Consider the following 12001-nt stretch of genomic DNA (forward strand, 5'->3'; position numbering starts at 1 on the left):
AAAATCTACTCTAAGGCGGTAGACCACCAAATATATATTTTTATGAGTGTAAGATCTTTTAGCAGACATTAGTTATGAAATTTTATCTCTTCTATTTAGATTCAAATAATTCAGAAAAGTAGCGTGAAGAGTTTAACTTTTATTTTGCTAGCAGAATGAAGTGATTCCAATTGTCGATGCCTGGCAATAGATCGAAGTCAACGTCTCCTTTAGCATCTTTATGTTTAAGAGTGAAAGAATAAACTGCAAATCTGGATGTAATCCCGTAAAGGTTTAATCCAATATATCCATATCCATAATTGTATATTACGATTTCAGATTAAATATGTTCTAACTTGTCTATTATAATGACAAAAAACTAGCAGTTTTCTATTTAATGACATCGGTGTATTTTATTTTCTATGAACATTATATTTAATTTTTAGTTTACTTAATGATATCAATTCCCTAAAACTAACATCGATATTTTAACATAGATCCTAAGACTTGCGCAAAATTAAGCGTCGCAACAAGTTGTAAAAAGAGCAAAATTAAGTTAAGAAATCTTAGCTTAGTTTATCACTATGACAAAATAGGATAAAGGACCTGAATACGCGCATGAACGATAAGGGACCAGAAAAAATGCAGACAACCGTGCCAGGGGAAAAAGTTTTAAAATCCTGTATATCCTGTTATGCCCTCCTCAACGTGTAGGAAGGGCTAATGCGTTCCGATTACCCCTAGAGCTATGTTGGTGGTGGCAATGATAATTGATCCTGGTAGGGTCACCCATACCAGATAGGTTGAAAATAAGGAGCCAGGCGGAAGGTAGTCCATGCAGCGTCTGTTCCTTCGGAAGGCGGCTGCAAAGGGGTCTGACCACAGTGGGGCGGCCATTAAGTGATGGTGCCACGTTAAAAATACTATTGAGGAAAGCAACGGGAAATCACCAACGCCAAATATTTTAAATTATGAATTTAATATAAGCGATAGCTGAATACATTACAGTATTTAAGAGCAAAATATTTCGGCGAGAAAGCGAGAAGAGCTGCTTGTAGCAATACAAACAATAAAATAAGGGATCGTAAATAAGGCTGACTACATTCGAGGCTACTTAGAACTGAGAAAAAAATCCCCTAGAGCATTCGTGTTCGGTTATTCGTATCCCTTATTTACTACTGAAAAAATTACATATTTTATCTCCTATTCCTCATATTTTCAATATCACTACTACTGTAGTACGTAGGGTTTGCACGGAAACTCTCGTGGGAAAAAAATAATCAGAACATGTTCAACCTTATATCACAAGTATCAGTAGGATTCGGCAATCAAATCTCCTGTTTGCGTTTGCGACTCCTTTTCATGTGATCCTAAAATATGCCTATGAGTTACGAAACAAACATCGTGTACTGCACAGTAATCCACTTCAGAAAGAGAAAAGCACGACCATTCGATCTCATTCCTCGTGAATCAATATCCAATGTCAAGACATTTTAAAGAGTTCGAGACGAACGAGAAACTATGTGTTTTCAGTATTTGTTACTTTTCCCCTCTTCATTGGTAAACACAGCGCCTCTTTAGTCTAAATTTAAACCCTGAGGGTACGGTTTCTCGTAATTTCCCTCCGTAAACATAATATGATTGACTTTGCGGGAAATGAGTTCCGTGCTGCGTGAAGGTCGAACCCTTCCATTTTTTGAGTGTTTCTTTCAAGGGACTTCGACGGAGTAGTAAACTTTACGGGACATGTACTCACGAATGGGGACAAGAAATTGATGACCATTTTTACTTTTTATCAAAATATCTGGGCAGAAATGTTTAGGGAGGTATGGAAAGGGCTAGTGAGTGGTGTGAAAATTGGTGGAAAACTCTAAATCAATTAGATTTACAGATGATCTGGCGTTAGTTAGCCAGCTATTCTTAAGGTTTGCAATCATTACTTGCCGCCTGGCAGGATCAGTAGAATAGGTATGGGATGAGAATTGATCATGAGCAAACAGATGGAACGAGATTGCCAAGAAAAAGGAATTCTAAAATTAATATTAAAGTTGATCAAAGTATAAGATGAACCCGTGGAACAGTTCACGTATTTAGAAAGCTGTTTGGAGTAGGGTAGCTTGGTAAAGACATTAACATAAGGATCGTGTTCTGCAAAGAAGGGTTTGTTATATGGTGGAAGTTGAAATGGGGCAACACACGTGAATATGAGGGAAATAACAAGTGAAATCTTTTTTATGTATCGCAGCTTTTTATGACCCGTAGACTTAGTCATTGAGGCGAGTGGATAAGCGTAGATTTAAGGCCTTTGAGAGACGTGTGTGGAGAAGAAAGGCGGAAATAAAATGGACGGCAACAGACGAGTAAGTTCTGAGCATGGTAAAGGAGGAGAAAAAGCTATTTGGAGGAACCAAAGAAAGTAGGGGACCTAGATACAAGATATAACAAAGGGCAATGGGATGCTGAAGGCGATGGGGATATTTGGTGAAAGGGAAAGTGACGTTGAGGAAGGAAAAGAACGGAAAATTGGGGTAAAATGAAGAGAGGTAGAAATTACGCAGTGCTAAAGTATTATTTATTGTAGTATGAAGCATGAGAGTTAAGTATATTTTGTTTCATGTAATTTTAGAGCTAAGGATACAGTAGCGAGTAGTACCTAGGCACATCAAACAACTAACTCTAATCCAATATGCAACTGCTTATTTCGCTATCAATGCAAAACGTAAGATAAATCGATCATCCCTTGCTCACGAGTATCTGGTTTCACTACATTTTATCAGAATAAGGTATTAAATGGCATCCTCAAATCTATGGACAGGGCACCTAATGGAAACGCTTGAAGAAAATGAACAGATTTCTCCATTAAGGAGAATTTGCGTCAGCTCAGTCTCTCTAGTGTACTCATTGGCACCAAAATTACTATAAAATTAAAAAAGCATAAAAATTGCTAAAGGGTCTTTGAAATCAATTTATTATCTTTGCTATTAATTCTCCAATTAGTCTTTTTTTTCTCGTTAATTCCACCAATCTCAACCAAGTTATTTACGTAATTGTTTCCGAAGTCATTTAATAAAAACCGAGATATTACACAGAATAACTCCGAGTGTTCTGCTGCATAACCACTCATAATCCTGTGCTTTGGAGATTAGCACCTTTCAAAATAACAGTTTAAACGGATCAAGGCTCACGAAGTGTGAATTTCTCTAATTAAAAGTTACATTTCTCCGAATAGAAGAAAATTTAAATTTTCCTCGACTACCCATACCGTTTCTTTTTGTGATTATACAATGTTCAGTCGAAGTGTAAATTAAAATATTTCAGGATTTCACAAGAGATGTGTAAAATCTTCCCTACGTGTTTATCCGATATCCTTCGGTGGACGGGTTTTCAGTCTTTCTCGGTTAAAATGAAGTCTGGCCTATGAAGGTCGTTGTTTGGTCACCAATGCGTCCTGGGACGACTGAACGTGTAAAAACTGGAAAATCTTAGCTACCGATCCGCTGAGTTACGTAACTCTCAAGACCTAACGCATAAGTAGTGACTAGTTAATTGATGACATTTTCTTTTATGACCAGCGGCGGAAGAGGAGATCTCTACGCGAAATAACCCCACACTTTCTCTTGGGTATCATCTTTCGGCAGAACACTTAAGATAGTTCCCATCGAGATTTAGTTCCCACCGTCAACTCATTCCCGGTCGCGAACCCTTTGTGACCCTCACCCGCCGCCATATCACGTCCCCACTATCCTTGCGTCATCCCGAATACTTCCCCATGCCAACAATGGACTCCTGTCTTCACAGCGGTCCAGTCTATGAAGTTGACCATCCCTGGGGAAGTGTTCGAGGGAACCGGAGGGGTGGGAGTTGGAAGGAGTGCGTAAAGGGTTCCGGTTGAGAAAGAGAGGGAGACGAAAGAGATTCCTTCCACGTCGGCAGCTGTAGACCCCATTGTCCTCACCGAAATAGAATAATTCGTTCGAAAGAGAGCTTTCCCACAGCTGTTCTCCCCCTCCGTCGATCTCCTTTTACCTCCTCCCCATCTTTTCCTTCCTCCCGCTCCCTCTCTCACCCCCCCTTCCTCCCATCGTTTACTTCCAATTTCCTCAGCCAAACCTCCCGTCTTCTGTCCTAGGAGCCAACTATTCCCTTTGTATTGAGAGAGAGAGATAGGAGAGAGAGAGAGAGAGAAAGAAAGGCGTCACCATTGTTCAATGATTCTAATATACATTTAATAGGCACCGATGTTTCTCCGACTATTTCGCGTCCCCCTACCTTTCCGGAAGATGAACGTTTCAATTCCCGTTTCTTGGAACGGGACGTCGTTAACAATTTTTCTCTCCGTGTTACTAAAATCGTCATCATTAGTGCCAAAAATACATTCTTTGTCGATTTATTTTAATTTGAATTTCAGCGATAACATTTTTCTTGGATATCCAGGGTGAGTTTTTTATCGTAATTTTAGTCTCCCTTTTGGCAACTTTAAATTATTGATGTGATTTTTTGTTTGCTCCAGAGCTTTACGGTCTATGTACAATCTAACCTTAAGGTTATCTCTCGAGAGCATAGCCTTCTCAGGGTCAATGCCCTCATCATGAATGGCACTAGATTTCTTCAAATGTTCTGCTTGCATGACCAAATTGTGAGTATCTAAAAAGCCTGAAACTCTTCATTCCTCGAACCCGCTTGCCAAACATTTACACTGAAATCATGGCCTTCAACATCCTATTACCTAAGATTACTTCCCTTGTTTTATGAAGATATTATCATGTTTAAATGTATTTTAAAAGAATATTTGCAGAGTAACGATAATCCCGACGTTACCTTTTGAAGTTTAAAACCCTTAATCTACTATATAAATAATTGACCCGCCTTTCCTACAATTAAATGAAATTATACCCTTGCAAAATACGTTGTATTAGAATTCCATAGCTGTTGATGAATAAAGAGGGTTTCTTTCTTACTTTTATTTTTTGTCGTTTCTTTAGTTTTAATTAACGTGGAAGGGTAATGAAGGAATCATTTTAATAAAGCTCAAGTGAAACCATTAATTTACCATTGACTATGTTCTTAAAATTGATTTGTATGGAATAGTTGATTGTTAGGACTTAAAGGTGCTCTTTCGCCCAGACTTTGTCTCGATCATGGACAAAATGTAAGCGTTAGATCAGATATTAACCATTTTTTTCACGAATCTAACCTGTGAATTAACTGGATTCGTATAATGTGGTGAGTGTACGTATTAAGTTAATTCACCTGACAACTTAACTATTGACAGTAAACTTTTATGCATTAGCGGATCCATATGATTATTTTTTATGACTATTGGAGGTTCCTCAGTTTTGCATAAGAGATAGAAGTAACGCTATATCCAACTTTTTTCAGATAATCATAGCCGACAACAATTATTTAGTAAATGCCGAACAACATCGACGATTGTTTCATAAGCTTCGTGAATAATTTTTAGAGCAAGCGTATTGACCTTACTCCGTCAATCGTGTACATATTTCATACACATTCAGGAAGTCTTGTGATAAAATTGAATAAATATGTTAGTAAATGATAGTTTTCCATCTGAAATATTCTCCTTACGACTGGAGCCGGTGCGCTGTCAACCGATTTCGCTCTCTTGAAGATGTGGCAGTACCACCAAACTATTTGTGAGTGAGGAACTAATTGTGGAAAATTGCCCTTTTCCCCACTTGTACGGAGGTTGCCTCTAAATCCCACGCAATCTGCCAGAATTTTCAGAAAGATCTTTTCTTCCGCCTGAGAGGGGTTCGTACCAGGTCTCTCACAAAGGGCATTAGCGCGATCGGTCATCCCGAAAGATTAGCCAAAATGTCATCCGGGCTGAAAACGTCACGGCATCCTCTTTGCTATTTCCCTTTTCTCATTTTATCCCTCACCCTCCCCCCCCCCTGCCGTTTCCCCAGTGGAGCCTCAAGTCTGATCACGAGTTTCCGCATTTATTTTTCTTTCAATTAACTTCAAACGAAAGCATTACAAATTCCTTGGCGGTGATTATCTCCATGAGCAACATTATTTTACTAAATAGTGTTAACAAATATTCAATGGTAATTTTGTTTTCTAATTTGTACATTAGTTGAAAGAGCAAATAACGAGATGAAGGAAAAAATGAGAAACGTTGCACGAATAAACGGAGAAAGGATATGTGCAAATTTGCTGCGATTTGCCGATGACAGCTCTACTTTCAAAAAAGAAGGAACACTAGTCACCTCAGAGAATTGGGCTGACAAGTACAACCTAAGAATAAACAAGGTTAGAACTGAGTACATTTTATGTTGTCGAATCAAGAAAGATAACCATTAACTAAGAATAGAGAAAGAGACTATGAAACACTTGGAAGAGTGTTGCTATTCAGTCAGCAGGAAAGTCAATAACGATGAAATAAGCAATGGGGATGTATGGTAAGCAGAATGAAATTGGCGGAGAATTTTTCAACTTAAAGAAACCACTATTAATGGCATGTAATACCAGCGTATACATAAAGAAGCGATTTGCTAAGAGTTGTAGTATATGAAATCTCCTTTTCTATGGATGTGATCTGAATGCCTGGGGTGGGAGGGAATGGATGGGAGAAGAGAGAAGCTTATGGGGGACACACAAAAATAAAAGGAAAATTTGTCGAAGCTATTCAGAGTCACGATAGCTTACTGAAGATCAAAATGAAATAGTCAATATGCTACGGGAGAGTTTTAGAGGAAAAAGAAGCAATACTTTGCGATAGGTATACAATGAGAAGCATGTAAAAGAAAATGCTGTGCTTGGAGCTGTGAGCCAATAAAGGATAGGAGAGCTGCTATTGTACAGATCGTTCCTCAGGTTCATAACCCGCGATGATGACGAGGCTTTTATTTTCCCTGGCCTACCGATTGAAGGTAGGATGAACCATTTCAGACATAACTCACCGCCGTTCTCTTCAAGAGAGCTAAATCATTTTCATCATTATTTCAATTCTAAGATTAGTTTGCTAAATCCTTCCATTAATCTCTATTCAGTGTTAACTCCCTCACCCCCAGATGGCTTTTCAGTTTTACATCCTTCTTAATTAGTCCTTGTCTCTTGGCCTTCCTCGCGGAATCTTCCCTTCAATTGTATCTTCTGTTATGTTTCCAAATTATCCATCAGCCCTCAAAGTGTGTTCAATCGATAATCTGCGTAATTCTTCTTTGCCTTAGAACTCTCCATATGGTTCTTTCGTTTTCTTTTCTTCTGTATACTTCCTCGTTCTTCTTTTTGTCTGTCCATTTGCTCTTCAAAATTCTACTCCAGCATCATACAGAGTGCGTTCCAAAAGTGATACATTTTTTTAAATTTATTGAATATATTTGCACAATCTCTTAATATTCTTCGAAGTACTGTCCTTGGGCCTCTACACATTTTTTCAGCGACTCTACCATGACCGGTACGCGCTCAGGAAGGCATCTTCGGGGAACTCACGCAATGTCTTCGTCACGTCTGATTGGATCTCTTCTATGGCTTCTATCTCTTCCTGTGCTTCAAGGCTTTTTATTCGATACAGGTCCACTCTTTCAATACTCCTTGTCTCTCATCCCTTGAATTTCATGCCCCATAAAAATGTTTTGTACAAAATTAAGGCTGCACAAAATAAAGTAATCCGCGCCAAACCATATCAGTGTAAGGTACATACTATAAATTAAACCCCAGCATGATGGGGTCTTAAATGCATATTCCTTTCCTCCCTCTGCATCGCTCGCCTTCCTTTCATTGCGTCCAATAGAAGCCCAAAACCTCTAGGAATTCTCCTTCATTCGTAATTTCTTGCGTCTTTAAGTTCAACCAACTTCTTACCCAATCATATATCGCATTTTGTTTTTTGTCTTATTCTCAACCCGTCTTATTTTTCTCAGCCTTTTTCAAAATCCATTGGTCTCAAAAGCTCTATCTATTATGCCTCCGCTCTACGCTCATCATCTTTCTTCAAATAGCAAGTTTAAAGCCGACGCAGTGCATAAAAGTTTGCCATTGTTTCTTTCGACGTCTTTACTCCCCCGTAAAATCTCTGCCTAATGTTAGTTCTGCGTTTTCGAGAATTTTTCATTATCTGACTCATTTCTTCCCATCACTCCTGTATTTTCTCCGTTAAGGTTTTGCGATTGAGATGCAAAATTAGAGAAAAAACATCGCACAAATCTTCATGAACAGTACTTTGGTAATAGGTTTATGGTAATTTCATTAAAAATCACGTCATTGATGGTTTTGATAGAGTCGTTTCTCTCAACTCTTCCTCGTTTTTATGAGTTTATAATTCAATATAACTGACTAATATTATGTTGATAATATTATTCAATATCGAAAAACTTAACCAGTGATTTGGACAATTTTCGTCCAAAGAAAGTTTCATCAAAAGGATGTTAAAAGTCAAGCGCAAAACTTGCTATGTACGACTGACACAAAATCTAAAGCAATGTGAATATGTTCATGTGATAAAAATTACCGCAAATATAAAAAAGTACTGTGAATATAAAAAATTATCGAAAAAAGGAACTATAATTTTGCTTATGAACTATTTCTCCATCATATTGTACTTTTTTCATTCCTTTCATTATGCTGGAATTAGTTATTTCAAAGCATCCAATTTGCCATACCTTGATACATGAAAAGTGTAGTAGGCGTAAAAATTTGGCTTATATCAGTGTTTCTCAGCCTAGTGGCACTCCCAACTTGGTGATTTTTCTTGTATCATTTGGCACGCGCATAATTTGGAGTTTAACTATGAATAATTCATAATATGTATTAAATGTTTTATGACATTATGTATTTTATTTTATTTTTATTATTCATCGTATTTTATATGATACACGTAAGATACGTTATGTCATTACTCATTAATCCATTAAGCGGCATTACTTAAGTGCCACTACGGTTGCAAACCTGTAATCCATGTGCTCTAAAGCTCTAGGCAGCGAATTTGGCCCTGGTTGCCTGATATAACTAACATTCATCTGCACTATGACGAATAAAACAAGCGACAGTACAAGATGTACATGAAAAAAATCAATTCTCATGGATGATTAGTTAGTCTAATAGTGATGTGGGTTTTGTGTACCTTGCGTGATTGGACGGAAAATAGCATTTAGGGAAATAAAATGTCCTTATCCCTTCCAACAAACTGCCTTTCATCTCTTGCTCACCCTTAAATACTCCTTCCAATCCACCCTCCCATTCTTTCTCCCCCTTCCTCCGCCACACCTCCCCTTCCCCCCCGGCCGGAAATCAACTCAGAGGAAGTGCATTAAGCACGGGGGTCTGCCCCTGGGAGACAAACGGCACAGAATAAATCGGGTAGGAAAGCGGAACGTGACGTCTGTCAGGGCGTGTCGAAAGTCTCCTTCCCCCCTGTCTATCTCTCTTTATTTTCCCTCTCCCTCTCTCCCTTCTTTGAGAGGAGGTGCGAAGTCTTCCCTCTTTGAATCCCCTCTCTCTCCCTCATCCGCCCCCCTGCTTCCTCTTGTTTCTCATCTTTCATCCTTTGATCTCTCTCCGCGTGCTCTGTCGTATCTCTTTCCCTCTCGGTCCATCTCTCTCTCTCTCTTCCTCGCCGTCTCCCGCGCCGCACGGCGCCACCGCTCTCTCGGAATTTTCATAATTCAAGCTTCAACCGTGTTTCATCCGCGTGTTGATCGCCCCCCCCCCCCACCCCGGTGGACTCATCGCCGTCCTCTTATTACGAGGGAGTCTACAAACATTTTCAAAGCTTAAATTGGAATTCGAATGATGCAATGAGATGTCAAAAAATGATGATGGGTCCGGCGAGGCGACTACCCAGCAGCCCGCAACCAAGGTGTTCCCAACTGGCTGGTGATTTTAGGGCAGTTGGACCCACGGGTGGCTGGAGATGGGGGTACCTAGTAAGGGGGGGGCGCCTCCCCCTCTTGGAAGAAAGGAAGGGGAAAAGGTTCAATGTAAAAGTTAAAGAGAGAATGATTTTGTGCTAAATATTCCCCCGAAAATGTTTTTAAATACATACCGTTTTCTTGCTAACTTTTAACTTTTAAGTAATTTTTTGAGAGTGAATTTTGCAAAAATCTCTTAATTAGGGGATGTCCTTCAATTAAGTAAGGCTTTCTGAGGGATGGGTGTGTCAATTCATTACGTTTCCATTTGAGAGGGGAAGAATGGAGTTTTAGGGGGAATATTATACTATGTGTTATTAAAAGAATTGTTTATGAAGATAAGATTTTATTTATTCTGAATCTCAAAGAAGAATCTCGTGAAAATGCTCTCTACTGGAACCGCGTAATTTAAGGACTTCGAAGTTATTTTAGCTCTTATCAGCCTAGTGAGCTTATTTCAAATGCAAAACGCCTTCAAAAAAGGAAGTTATGTTGCCGCACCCTGTATATATAGCTGAAGGTAATATTAGCTCCATTATTTGAAATATTTTGCATTTTTTAGAGTAAATAATTAACTCATTTAAGAGATTCTTAATTTTTTATTAAAATACCCTCACACACTATACTGGTGGCTTAGAGAACAACAGGTAGATGGGAGATTGTTTCAAAGGGCGTCTTTCATTATACTCGATGTTTCATTTTTTTGCAACTGCCCGGCTAGCTCAGTCGGTAGAGCACGAGACTCTTAATCTCGGGGTCGTGGGTTCGAGCCCCACGTTGGGCGATATTTTTTCCCCCGCTACACTCCCGTGCGGCGAATAGTGGGGTATTATGTAGATCTAGATACCATAAAAGTTTTAAAAACATATTCCTCACTCTTTTAGCACTTTTTTACTCTACGAGTGGAATCACGTAATGATCAGAAGATAATAATATTAGTGGGCTATAAATATCCCTTTCCATGGAAATAAATCCCTTTTCTGATGTTTTTAGAGAACGGCGCCCGCTCCATATACTATTAATAGCGATGGTAATTATGCAAGACCGAAAGGCATCATATCTTATGTACCCTTACAAAGGGAGGCGGGTAAACCAAGCCATTAATAGCGTTAGGTAATTTAAGGACTCCCCTTTAATACCGGCAGTTAGCCCTTCAGCCACGGATTCCAGGTAGTTACAAAATATATTGCCCTTGCTACTTTCCCATACTGACCTCTCAATCCTTAATAATTGGCATTATTCTTTTTTTAAATTTATGATTACTTATTTTAGTTACTCTAATTACTATGGAATCAACTGAAAACGTTGAGGTAAATTACATCATGCAAAATCCTTATGGTCTAGGTTCGTGCTACCTCGGTATCTGGTTTGTTCATTCCAACTAGATAGCAAAATGCCAAAGATTTCATTAATAATGAGCTAATTCATTTCTTATTTCTTTAAAAATATTCCCTCATCTCATTAAAATTGTTAAATTCTATGAAGAAATAATATCCACTTGAGGGTCTCAGTGTTGAGAGGGAAACGTGAATATCGAGTGATATTTCCAGTTTCAATTGCTATTTCTTGATGAAATCATAATTTTGTCCAAAGAAATTTTTAAGGTTCTAACAATACTGAAAACATTATTTTAGTTTTCAAATGGCAGTATTTTCAACATTTTACTAAGTTAATTTATAACCTATTGAACTGATGGACTAGATGAGTACACTCACACTTTTTGAGCCAACAAAAGGGAGAAATTTAGTTGACTTTTGACTTGTTTTCTACATTTTTGCTTCGGGTTTAATAATAACTAGAAAATACCATGATGAAAAAATAAATTCTTTTCTTGAGACGGATCTATTCAAATACGGAATTCTCTCAATATGTTTATTTGTCAAACAAATTGATTTGGAATGCAAAAATTATATTCCACATTCAGTATCACGACTACAAGAGCCATAAATTACCTAGATAAGGAGAGTACATTGCGTTGTTGAGAACCCCACCTCCTGTAAATATACAAAAGGTAACAAAAAATCTTTATAAACTTAAGAAAGCTTATTCTTAGACTTTCCTGAAACAAAAAAAGGTTAGAAAGTAATTTTCACAGTCATAGTGCATTTCATCGTTATGAAAACGCGACAGCGTCATAATCAGAAGCT

At 38.3% G+C, this 12001-nt stretch overlaps 1 non-coding gene across 1 annotated transcript; it reads left to right on the forward strand.

The window, feature by feature from the left end:
* The first annotated feature begins 10565 nt into the window (after positions 1 to 10565).
* Positions 10566 to 10638, forward strand: TRNAK-CUU (transfer RNA lysine (anticodon CUU)). The gene has a single exon. It is a non-coding gene; the product is annotated as a tRNA-Lys (tRNA).
* The last annotated feature ends 1363 nt before the right edge of the window (positions 10639 to 12001 follow it).

The sequence above is a fragment of the Hetaerina americana genome, unplaced genomic scaffold (assembly GCF_022747635.1).
Source record: "Hetaerina americana unplaced genomic scaffold, ioHetAmer1.1.p SCAF_115, whole genome shotgun sequence".
Classification (NCBI taxonomy): Eukaryota; Metazoa; Arthropoda; class Insecta; order Odonata; family Calopterygidae; genus Hetaerina; species Hetaerina americana.